The sequence below is a fragment of the Poecilia reticulata genome, chromosome 7 (genome assembly GCF_904066995.2).
Source record: "Poecilia reticulata chromosome 7, P_reticulata-male-v2, whole genome shotgun sequence".
Taxonomy (NCBI): Eukaryota; Metazoa; Chordata; class Actinopteri; order Cyprinodontiformes; family Poeciliidae; genus Poecilia; species Poecilia reticulata.
In genome coordinates, this window is record NC_088836.1 from 441,993 (window position 1) to 455,701 (window position 13,709).

The following is a 13,709-nucleotide window of genomic DNA, read 5'->3' on the forward strand; positions in this document are numbered from 1 at the left end:
GCACAAATAGGGCTGGGTGATATACCGAGTATACTCGGTGTACCGCGATAATTTCAATTGACAATATTTAAAATATCCGACACCCTATAAATGCGTCACTAATCCCTCCCCCCTGCCACCTCCCAACCTGAAAATTTTCTACCAATCACGCTAAGTGGAGAAAACAAACTACATGGTGACTGAGAGTTTGAGGCGAGCTGTGAATGAGACGGTAACTCAAGAGGAGTCAGATGAACTAGCCTAGTTCTGAAGAGAAACAGCGCAGGATCAATAATTTGGCAATAGTTTGGATTTTATATGGAGGATGTCAAACAAAATGAGGTCATTTGCAAAACATGTTATAAAACCATTGCCACAAAAAGCAGTTCCACAGATTTATTTGTGGAACACCCTAAGCAGTCTCCCCCTGCCCCAAAATCAGACTACTCTTTTATATGCTGTTCATAGCCACGCTGCTGTGGTAGAACTTGTCCGTTAAAGCAGTGGTCCCCAAGCCCCGGTCCGTGGACCAATTGGTACCGGGCCGCGCAAGAAATAGTGAAATATTTCCGTTTTATGTATTATTTGAGTCTGGAGGATCTTTTATTTTAAAAATCCTGTAACTGGATTCTCTCGGTTACTTGCGCGCCAACACTGAGGCCACAAGCAGCAAAATAAGTAAGAAACAGATCAGATGTCTTTGGAAAGTTTCTTTGCGAAGGGGAAAAGGCCCAGAGAAGAGATAGGAGAATGGATTTATCCCGGACCGGTAGGTGAGTCCCACATTACAAGCCGCTCTGCGTAACATGCGGCGACCGGTTGCTAATGAGGCAATGAAGCTTCAAGCTGTTTCACCACGTAGAGACCAAGCAGGCTGTGGATATAAGCAACACTTCGGGGGTTATTGTCTCCCATCACTCCCAGATGGGACCGTCTCGTTGCAGAGAAACAAGCTCAAGGCTCCCATTAGTCAGTATCGTGAGTTAAAATGTTCACGAAAGTAAAATGTTCGTTTTTGTGGCACATCTGTATCTTATTTTGAAGGGATATATAAACGTTACCATAGCGACCAGAGTCAGAGCGTTTGGGCTGCGGTCGAGAGGAGATGAGTAGAGCTTGTGAGTCTCAAGTCTGGTCTAGACGGAAAGATTTAAGAATTGTTGGTCGATTCTCCAAACCTCTGTGACCACAGCGCTGAAAAAAGTACAACAGGTTTAATCGGTTCGTGTGTCCAAAGCAGGAGCAACACGAACCGATTCCAATCACGAACGTCCCGATTCCAGAGGATAATCCAGTAAAACCCCCAATAGCGGGAATTTATAATAACCAAACACGGATGACGATGTAGAAGCAATAATGATAGTTTGTGGAGTCATTTTAAGAGATAAAAGATGTAACAAAAAGAAAAGGCGGTGGATAAAAAATGACGGGAGCAGCAGCTCTATTTGCTGCACTATGATTTGGAGGTGACTGTGTTTTTTCATAGTTAACATTTTTAACTGAATAAACAAAGTAATGACCTTTAGATTTAATAATAAACATTTCCACATATCATCTCCAATATCCACCGGACCCAGTTGTCAGCTGTTTTGGATTCCCCTCTGTTCTTATGTCACCGCGCTTTTTGATTGGCTACTCGTCACATTCAGCAGGTCGTATTCTGTTCCCAGTCTGGAAAAAATCCCACAAGTTGCGATAAAAACTTCAAGACAACCTAAATTGGGTATATTCAGGATTTAGCGGGAACACCAACACTGCCTAAGGCCGCAGAAAAATTTTCCTAGTCTTGACCCGTCCGCGGTAATAAAAAGGTTAGGGACCACTGCATTAAAGTGAAACCTGTAGACCAGTGGTTCTTAACCTGGGTTCGATCGAACCCCAAGAGTTCAATGAGTCAGTCTCAGGTTCATGTGTCGTGGCGGGTAGCCTCTGCCGCATAGGAAGACACACTTGTGTAAAGTCGTGATGACACGCCCTGCTTTGCCATCACTTGCTGCAGAGGATCACGTTACATTGCTTAACCAATCAGAGCTGCGGAAGAGCACTGATTGAAGGAGTTCCACTCTCAGCATGGATTTGGACTTGTGTCTTTAATTACTTCAGCAAAGCTCACCGTTTTTAACAAATACTGTAGCTTTCGGTGTACTTCTAAATTTGCTCCATAGTCTCATCTTTTCTGGGTTGCTACTGCCTTTAGTGGCGTGGGGGTGGTAACACAACTAATATAATTACATTACTAAATCAGAATACCGCAAAGTCTTTATTTATTATTAATTTTTCATTCTCTTAAGAATGTAGAGCTAATTAAATGATCTAAACAAGACCTTAAAGTGGTTCCAGTTTCTCTCGATGGCCAACCTGTTGCAACTGTGGCAAATTTTAAATACCTTGGGTCGTTCCTGGACAACTGTGCTGAAAACATTGACTATATTTTGAAGAACTGTTCTCAGAGACTCTACCTTTTAAGAAGACTTAGTGATCTTGGGGTGACTAGAGTCTACTTGGGTCACCCCTATGTCTTGAATTTGGAGGGGAAAATTTTTTTTTTTTTTATCACCACAGAAGGGTTCAATGAATGCGCATATGAAACTGGTGGGTTCGGTACTTCAAAAAAGGTTAAGAACCACTGCTGTAGACGTAGGTATGATTCATTTAATGCTATGCAATGGGAAAAATAACTCAAAACTACTCATTCTTTTTCTATTTTTTTCTCGCTCTGTCGGCTTTACGATACACGCAGACTCATTGCCATAGCAACTGACGACAACGCAACCCTACATAGAAAAGAACATTCAGTTCGCTACAGTTTTCGGTTTTTAGGCTTGATGTGTATTTTGCGATTATTAATGAGTGATCACTGTGGTAGATTAGCCACCTCTGCTATTAGCCACTGTAACACAGCGGTGGCTAATTAGCTAATTTAAACACCTGCTTTACTGATAATCTATCAGTTTGTGTGTAGGTCGCCTTTTTTATTTTTAAACTGAACCAAACCACACCTTATTCCACAGCACATCTATATGTTAAGTTTGTCAAAGTCAAGCATAACTGACCTACTTCCCTCTCCCTCGCTATTTTTTTTCTTAGTTAAAACGTATTTCTCACCTTGTTATCTAGTCATAGTGTGTAGACAGTTCATAGCAAAATACTGCATCACTTTTTATATGAGCTTACATTTAAGTCTAGCAGAGTAATGGGGGTAGGAACTTGTGTGGGTGACATGCTGCAAGGGGTCTATAGTTTAAAATAACATTGAAGCTTAATTAAAAATACCATGACATATATAGTCTATCGTGAAATAGCTAAAATATATCAGGATATTATATATTTCTCATATCCCCCAGCCTGTACAAACTGATGTACAACAACTTCCTAGTTCCATTGATTAAAGAAGCTTGTTTGCGTAGGTATCATCATGCTACCAACATGCTATCATCATGCTACTATCATGTTACCAACATGCTGCCATCATAGTACAATCATGTTACCATCGTGCTACCAACATGCTGCCATAATGCTACCATCGTGTTACGAACATGCTGCCATCATGGTACAATCATGCTACCAACATGCTATCATTATGGTATAATCATGTTACCAAGATGCTACCAACATGCTGCCATCATGGTACCAATATCCTGCCAACATGCTGCCATCAAGCTACCATCATGTTACCAACATGCTACCAACATGTCATCATCATGTTACCAACATGCTACCAATATGCTGCCAACATGATACCAACATGCTATCATCATGCTACCAATATGCTGCCAACATACAGTGATGGCATAGTTACTTTGAAAAAGTAACTTTAATCGGATTATTGATTACTCTTTGAAAAAGTAACTGTTAGATTACTGATTACTTGATTTGGAAAGTTACTAAGTGACTGATTTAGTGCTCTCCTTTGTTACATTAAAGTAATTTTTTTGTTACTTTTTGCATCTGTTGACAATAATGTTCCACCACCTGTGAAAATTACATTGAGCTTTGCCAATACTTAATTCCAAGTTATTGTATGATGGTAAAATCAACCACGTGTCTCCACTCATAAGGTTGAACTGAATGGAAGATTGTTTAATTGTTACAACAGTGCAACAAAAAACGTTAGTAATTTTTGCATGTTTTTGTGTGTTCCACTATTGCCTGGAAAACTCTAAAAAGGATTTTAGAGTTCCCCCCTCCCTGCCTCAGCCTAGAGGTTCTGCGTTACAGCCCTGCATTTGCCGTCAGAGTGCAGCGCACAGTGCTCCTTCTGCGGCTCTACAACTCAGATGGCCCGCTGCACAGATTTGTGACACTTACCTTAATATGAATGATTACAATGGCATTTATTTGCTCAACTCTAGGGATACATTCATTCATGGCTGTTTTCACGTTTATTGCGTTGTGCAGATTAGTCTCGATGTTTGCAGTTTTCTGGAGGGCAACGCGAAGCTCGACATCATTCGCAGCAAATACATTTAACTTGACATTAACAAAGACACAGTGGAACGAATCATCCGGGAAATGATGGACAGGAAGAGCCTGTCCATCACATACAAACTATTTGTATGTCAGACAAATTCTGGGGCTTAGTATGTGTCTCTGCTCATTCAAAATCAAGCCCAAAAAAGCTCAATCTGCGACTCATTAAATTTGCAAGCGACTTTAGAAAAAACAAGCCCAAAACGACTTATAATAATCGACAAAAACTCAAAATAGTTCATTTTTCAGCAACAAAATGCACATTTCTCTCCTCCCTCCATTGTTTACCTCTCTGTCATGGCGATCAGCTGCTGCTGTCGCATAGAAACGGCGGTCACTCGACGCATTGAAAAAATAACATTACATTACACAAGAAAATAGTAACGCACAGTGATTTGGGTAAGTAACTTTAATCTGATTACTGGATTTGAAATAGTAAAGCATTAGATTAGTTACTGAAAAAAGTGGTCCGATGTCAGTAACTGGCCTCTTACTGACATCACTGCCAACATGTTACCAACATGCTGTCATCATGCTACCATCAAGCTACAATCATTCTACCGACATACCATCATGATACCAGCGTGATGTAGCATGATGACAACATGATACCATCATGCTACATCATGACATCATGCTACCAACATGCTATCAACATGGTATGGTGTTATTGTGCTAATTTTAAGCCAACAAATTAAATTATCTCAAAAAAGTTCCACTTGCTTTCAGTCAACCAAAAGAATATATCCCCAAAGTCTCGGGTGTGGTTAGTAAAGCTGAACTTCATAATTATTTTCTAATTGAGGGGAATGGTTAAAGACTGGTTTCTTATGTTCATTGTTATTTTTTGGATTACTTTGAAACATTTAGATGTGGTTAAAAAGCAGAAAGACACCTAATATTTTTTTTCACTCCAAAGGATATAATCCAAGCTTTTCTGATTGGATCGGGTTTGACCTCACCAGATCCAATTTACTTCTCTGCTGAGAGCTTGGCTCCTCCATTTTTCAGTCTTTTGGCTTTTAGCCACATTCCACTTTCATACTTTTAGTGTGTTCACACTTATCAAAATAGATGACTGCTGTAATTACCAAAGCATGAACAACAGCTCCACTTTATGGGCAAAGAAAAAAACTCACTCAATGGAAAATGTCTAGTGTTTTTGAGGAAGTAATTTTAACTGTGGAGATTTGGTGAAAGTTGCAGGTCTACATCCAACAAGAGCCTTGTACTCTTCATACAGACCATGATGGAACTTGAGCATAGAGTGAATAAGATAATAAGATGAATGTTGCAAGGACAAAAAATATTTGCTCAACATAAAAGGCATCAGTAACTGGAACTGAACTAATACTAAATGACAGAGTCCAGACAAAGGAATCCCTCCGGAAAGAACTGCTGGCAGTCGGATGTGACTCAAACAGCAGGTAAAGTCATAAGACAATCCAGGAAGGAAAGTGATCTTCAGTTTACCAAGAAGGACTGACGCACATAAACGCCTTAAGCAGAGGTCTCATTCTCGCGGCTCGCGGGCCAACTGCGGCCCGCAGGATGATTTCTCGTGGCCCCCACCGTGATAAGAAAATATAATATTAGTGCCGCCCACAGGGTGAGCGGACCTCTGAAGGAAGTCCCATCTGCCGTTCCTTGTCATGGCTGACATTCGGTGCTAGGTAGGGGCGGGGCTATAGGGGGAGCTGGGGGGCTGGCAGGCCCCTGGCCCGGGCCTAGAGAGGGCCCGGATTTGAGGCAGAATATGACTTCAGGGATCCAAGCCTTTATCACGTCTGATGAGAGCTGGAGAAGACAGGCTCTCTCCTGTTGAGTATGGTGCATGTAAAATTACATAAAATGATGCTCCAGTAGAGTAGGCTGCCCCAGTCATTGTTGACTCGTGGTTGCTAAAAACTTTACCAGACCGACTGATTTTAGGGTGTAAAATATTGAATAAAATGTTGTGCTACATGACTGGCTTTATTTACATTTAAACTTTATGACACAAAATTACAAGTGGATCGTCCTTATTGTCTCCAAGTATATTCTGGGTAAAGCTTGTCACCAGCCGTCCACCAACGTCATTATCAGTCACTTGGCAACAGATGGCAAACTAGCTAGGGCATTTTTACGGACTACGCTAACATGAGTGGAGCTCCATGGAGCGGCAAAGTGAAAAGGATGGAAAAAAGAGAGCAAGGAAAAGTCAAAAACTGGACGCATATTTTGTTCCTCATTTTGGAGATGAACCGGACTTTTTTGTTGGCAGCGATTCAGACCTGCCAAAACTGCCAGCCCAGCGAAGGAGCAGGACTACTTACAGGTAGAAACTCTGACATTATTCACAAAGTGTGAGTTAACTGTAGATTATGTAATATTCTAATTTCTAATTTCAAATGTTGTGTTTTCATGACCTCTAGGTGGAAAATCATCATAATTCCCAGAAACAAAGGTTTTCCAAAATTTATCTGTGTAAGGAATCTATATTTTGTTTACGTTAGAGATAAAGTTCCTGAAACAAATGAGTTTTTCCAATAATAGTCTAATTTAGTGAATTGGTGTGAAAAAGTTTGATGCATATCAGCCATTTTATTTATTGGCTAGGTGTCAATAAAATAGAAGCTTTTTTTAGTTTTATCTTAAATTGTTCTGTTCTGTCACCATTTTACGTGATCACATAAAAGAAAGCAAAAAGCAGGATGGTTCCAGAAGAACCTGTTCAAAATGCCCACACTGTTTTTTCCATCTACTGGCAATGGTTTACCAACAAGCAAATTGTTGCATAATGTAAATAGTTTTCAGATCTCTCTTGCAACTTCTTTTCTTACAACTAACAAAGCACTCATAAGCTGCCCAGTCCTTACACTTCAGTTTCTTCCTAGTCTCCCGTAAAAACATTTTATGCAAAACATTTTTAAATAGTTTTAGGCTTTATACTATACCTTATTACAGGTCTTTGAGCAGATCACAGCCTTAAAAACTAGCTAAAGACCTAAAAGCAAACGTAAATATGTTTGAACTGATAAAGTTCAATGATATTCTTTAATTTGTCACGTTTTATGCTCACTTATTTTTCCTTTGTTGTTAGTCATCTTTTATACATTGAGGTTTACAATTGCGTACAAATCATAAATATGCAAATTAGATCATGGCATCACTGAAAAAATTACTGCAATTTCAGTTGCCAACTGAGGAGTTGGTAACTGTGATGCTGCAATGCAAGATGCACTTCAGAAGTTTCTGATTGTTAGGACGTATATATATATATATATATATATATATATATATATATATATATATATACAGTGGGGAAAATAAGTATTTAGTCAGTCACCAATTGTGCAAGTTCTCCCACTTAAAAAGATGAGAGAGGCCTGTAATTGACATCATAGGTAGACCTCAACTATGAGAGACAAAATGTGAAAAAAAATTTGAGAAAATCATTTTGTCTGAATTTTAAAGAATTTATTTGCAAATAATGGTGGAAAATAAGTATTTGGTCAATAACAAAAGTTCATCTCAATACTTTGTTGTATATCCTTTGTTGGCAATGACAGAGGTCAAACGTTTTCTGTAAGTCTTCACAAGGTTGGCACACACTGTTGCTGGTATGTTGGCCCATTCCTCCATGCAGATCTTCTCTAGAGCAGTGATGTTTTGGGGCTGTCGGCGGGCAACACGGACTTTCAACTCCCTCCAAAGGTTTTCGATGGGGTTGAGATCGGGAGACTGGCTAGGCCACTCCAGGACTTTGAAATGTTTCTTACGAAGCCACTCCTTTGTTGCCCTGGCAGTGTGCTTGGGATCATTGTCATGCTGAAAGACCCAGCCACGTTTCATCTTCAATGCCCTTGCTGATGGAAGGAGGTTTGCACCCAAAATCTCACAATACACGGCCCCATTCATTCTTTCATGTACACGGATCAGTCGTCCTGGTCCCTTTGAAGAGAAACAGCCCCAAAGCATGATGTTGCCACCCCCATGCTTCACAGTAGGCATGGTGTTCTTTGGATGCAACTCCGCATTCACTTTCCTCCAAACACGACGAGTTGTGTTTTTACCAAATAGTTCTACTTTGGTTTCATCTGACCATATGATATTCTCCCAGTCATCTTCTGGAACATCCAAATGCTCTCTAGCAAACTTCAGACGTGCCTGGATATGGACTGGCTTAAGCAGGGGGACACGTCTGGCACTGCAAGATCTGAGTCCCTGGCGTCGTAGTGTGTTACTGATGGTAGCCTTTGTAACATTGGTCCCAGCTCTCTGCAGGTCATTCACTAGGTTCCCCCATGTGGTTCTGGGATTTTTGCTCACCGTTCTTGTGATCATTCTGACCCCATGGGCTGAGATCTTGCGTGGAGCCCCAGATCGAGGGAGATTAGTAGTGGTCTTGTAGGTCTTCCATTTTCTGATTATTGCTCCCACAGTAGATTTCTTCACACCAAGCTGTTTACCTATTGCAGATTCAGTCTTCCCAGCCTGGTGCAGGTCTACAATTCGGTTTCTGGTGTCCTCCGACAGCTCTTTCGTCTTCACCATAGTGGAGTTTAGAGTGTGACTGTTTGAGGTTGTGGGCAGGTGTCTTTTATACTGTTAACGACTTCAAACTGGTGCCATTAATACAGGTAATGAGTGGGGGAAAGAGGAGCCTCTTAAAAAAGAAGTTACAGGTCTGTGACAGCCAGAAATCTTGCTTGTTTGTAGGTGACCAAATACTTATTTTCCACCATTATTTGCAAATAAATTCTTTAAAATTCAGACAAAATGATTTTCTCAAATTTTTTTTCACATTTTGTCTCTCATAGTTGAGGTCTACCTATGATGTCAATTACAGGCCTCTCTCATCTTTTTAAGTGGGAGAACTTGCACAATTGGTGACTGACTAAATACTTATTTTCCCCACTGTGTGTGTGTATATATATATATATATATATATATATATATATATATATACACACACATTGTGTATATATGTGTGTGAGTCTTTATAGAAACAAATGTGCATATTGTTTTAAACCTTTACAATATGTAGAGTTTAAAAATTCCAAACGTGTTGTACACATGTGGCCTGGATATCTGGAGATGATCAGAAACGATGACGCAGAGGCCAGCTTTGTTCATGCCCATGACTGCTTTTGTCATGGGCATGAACAAAGCTGGCCACATCAAAAATGGAGGCATTTTTGTGTATGTGTTTTCTCTCATCTGTCTCCATTCACTCTGTTTCTCTCTACAATAAACTTCTAATGCTGAATAGAAGAAGCTAACGACTGAAAAAAAGAGTTTTGGTAGATGTTTTTGCCAAGCACTGCTTGAACCATGCTCAGGATGTTCTTTTGAATTTGCTAATATACATTGTTGTCACCTGCTGGCACAGAGAAAACATTATAGTGTTTTTGGGTAGAAATTTGTAAAGCTTAGCACCTAACCTGAAATTACTGGCTACAGAAAATGAACTAATACATGCAACTTTATAAGTAAACGAGAAATTAAATGCACTTAAGTTTTTAAAAGTGAAAAGTAAGAAACAAAAGAGGAAATGAAACATCATTGACTTTGTAAAAAAGTGGCCAGCAACATTTAGGGCAGTGTTTTTCAACCTTTTTTGAGCCAAGGTACATTGTTTTAATTGAAAAAATTACGAGGCACACCACCAACCAAAAATGTAAACAAAGATACTCTCTAGCCGCCTATTTTACATAGTTATTCTTATCAAAGTATCTTGAATAAGAATCAAACACAAAATGTATTTTTATCAAATTTTACATTTCTTATTTCAAATTGCACTTAACATATCCACTTCAAAAATACACCTGAACAGTTCCACAACACTGTGGTGTTAAATTTAAAGAAATTGTAGAAAACTTCAAACTGTTTTACAAATTAATCCACAAGCATTCTTTTAGCCGGAATACAGAAAGTAATTCTTATTCTGAAAGAAGCAATAATATTTGGGAAACATTTCACTTCATATTCACTGTTACAATATGAAGAGTTGCATGTACAAAATGTAAATATCTGTATATTTTACCCATCTGGTGTAAAACCTGTGCATGTTTGGATGAAAACAGATCTGATTTCCTGGCAGAAATTGAAGAAAGACAAAGCTCTTCCTCAACATCTCTGTCTCTCTGGTTTTAGTTTTTATAGTAACCAGACTAGAGAAGCTCAATTTCACACAGATATGTTGTGGGAAATGGACCCATGTTCTTTCTAACTACTGCTGAGCTTCACTGTCTTTTCCATCACTGTCATCACAGTCTTGCTAGATACGATGCTCTCACCACCGCTACCTGTAACATTCATACATCACTAATTATCTTGTTTTAATGTAAAATGCTCTGTACCTACTGCCATCTAGTGATAAGAAAATTACATGATTACGCCGCTACTACTACAGCAGACACTGGAAGATGGCATTATTTGCAGATAATTCATTTTCAAAAAATGTTTTAAAACCAATTACCGTATTTTTTGGACTATAGAGCGCACCATACTAGCACATTCAATTAATTAAATAAAATAAAATAAAAACTGGAAGCTGCTCTCGGTTTTCCATTAGGACCCAGCAGAGGGCGGCGTTCTAATAAATCTGCTGTAAGGACGCAGCACTCCGTCTCCAAAGCCGAACCATTGTTTCGTTCACACCGAGCTTAAGTGCAGCGGCTCTATTTCCCTATAGTGCCAGATCGACAAACCTCAACTTAAAAGCTGCATGATATGAGTTTGAAAACATTTCTCCGTCGTGCCTGCTGCTAGCATGTGGTTGTTCTAAATCAGGGGTCCCCAAACTTTTTCCTGTGAGGGCCACATAACTTTTTCCTTCTCTGGTGGGGGGCCGGAGTCAGTTTGTAAGAGAAAAAGTGTTACACGTTTATCACCTGGACTGCCGGAAATTGTTGACAGTGGGGGGGGGGGGTTTCTCGATTGATTTTTACCCAGAAAGCACAGAGGCAAAAACCATTAGTGATACGGTCACTGGGACTGACTAGTATATATTTCATTGAGGGAAACCTGGAATGTGGCGTTCATAACAGACTCATCTGCTCTACCGCTAGCAAACAACAGTACTGATTAAATAATATAAAAGTCAAGCAGTTCCCTAAAAGTCCCAACAGATGGCAGCAATGTGCCATGCAAAACAAAACACCCACAGTTTACAGGACACACCTCCTGCTAAAGAGCCCCCTGGTGGTTGAAGAAAAATCCACATATATACCGGAAAATACAATATGTGAAAAAAAAATCTGAACGCTCTCTGGCATTGTTCAGGGGGCCGGACCAAATGTGGAGGCGGGCCGGATCCGGCCTGCGGGCCGTAGCTTGGGGACCCCTGTTTTAAATGAAAATTAGCTCGTTCTTCTTTTATTTACAATTTTGACTTCTAATGATTCACTTCCTGCTGGAGAGCCCCCTGGTGGTTGAAGAAAAATCCACAGAAAAGCCACACCGGGCTACAATCCGCATGGTTCAAAGTTAAGGAAAAAAGTAGCAGTTTATAATCCGGAAAATACGGTACCGTAGGTGAAATTTAATAATTTCCACGGCACACCTGACGATCACTCACGACACACTAGTGTGCCGCGGAACAGTGGTTGAAAAACACTGATTTAGGGAACACAGAGTCTTGGAAAAAGAAGGAGACCACATCCAAATATTTACTGCCAATTCTGTGACACGTCAACACAATGGAAGCACACTTATTTTGTAATCCTTAGGAAAATGAAGAGTCATTATTTTGTGCTCTTGAAGTAGTTTCCATGATACAAAGATGATGCATTATGGTTTGTTTGGTGTATAATCATTGTTTGTTTCTATCAAAGTGTTAGAAGACAGAGACACAAAGCATTCTGATTTTAGAAACAAGAGGTTTCTGCTTATGTAATATTTCATAAAACATTTGGGCAACAAATGACAACCTGCTATCAACCAGATGTCCCTTTCATGTTACGAAGCACTATTTTTACCCCTCGTTCTCTCAAGATGTTATAGCTTTTGACAGTTTATTTAACGGACCACATCTGAAGCCTAACATTTAAGATTATATTCAGAATCTACTAAATGACAAAACAGAAAATGTAAGTTTAATTGTAGAAAAAGAAAGTATAAAATAAAGATTCATTTTCTGCCAAAATACAACACATCAACACTGACAGTATCATCTATAAGTATCTAAATTTTAATACATTTTAAATCCTAAAGATTTAAAAATGTAAGTGATATATGTTTTCACTGCTAATCTGATGGTTCATAGGTGGGAATGTCTACTTGCCGTCCCCCAAATCTTTATTTCCTCATTCAAATGGAGTAAAAGATGTGAAGGAAAATTAGAGGTTTTAATTTTTTCTTTCCAAATTGTCATAATGTATACAAAAAAGCAAAACAGTGAATTTTAACAACTAATGGAAGATTACCTCAGTTCACCTTCCTTTGAAGACATTCCAACAAATTACGTGATTGTTTCCTAGAAGTTTAATAATAAAAAACCCAAAGTCAAAACTAAACAAATGGAACGTTGTGTTTCTGTTTATGCAAGAATCTGTCTAAACAAACTAAAGAGAGAAGCTCAATTTTTACTTTTAAGAAAATAATAAAACATTATATTTTATCATGGCACAATGAAGCATACTGACTGAGTAGAGTCCCATATCATTAAAAAGATAATATGTATAATATTTTTTTAATACATTGCCTGTTTTCTGTTTAAAGATGGATGTTTGATTGATGCTTAGTTACTTATGGTATAGTAAACTGACTTTTGAGAAAGTGGGTAGATTATTTTTCTATTCTATTTCAAAACTTTATATCAATGTGAAATACTGATTTTAAACTGCAAATGAATTAAATAAACAAATAAATTACCTAAATAAAATAACGGCACAAGGTTTAGTGAAGTAACTTGTGGTCACAAACATCTGCTTGAAAACACGACCCTCACCAAACCCAATAATTAAGAGCACTTGGAGACTTCACACGTTCTAGCAACGTAGACCAAATTTATAGGAAAAATGGTTAGCCCTCTTTCTAACATCAAATATGTCATTAAATGATAGGTTAAGTGTGACAACAGGCAGGGAAATTACCTGCAGCTGTTCCTCTCTACAAAAAAAACATTCATGATGTCCAAGTCACATTTGAGGTTCTTTTAATAATTCTCTGTAAGGTTAAACGTTTCAAAGCACTGAGAAAAAAATGCTGCAAGTTCAGACAGTAGACTATTATAATATCCCAGCAACACGGCAAAAATAATCATTACTACCCTG

The 13,709-nt window shown here is 38.9% G+C and overlaps 1 protein-coding gene across 2 annotated transcripts in view; it reads right to left on the minus strand.

Annotated features, from left to right (window-relative positions):
• The window catches only part of mtor (mechanistic target of rapamycin kinase), a 168,774-nt gene that overhangs the window by 85,007 nt on the left and 70,058 nt on the right, over window positions 1-13,709 (minus strand). The window lies entirely within an intron of this gene.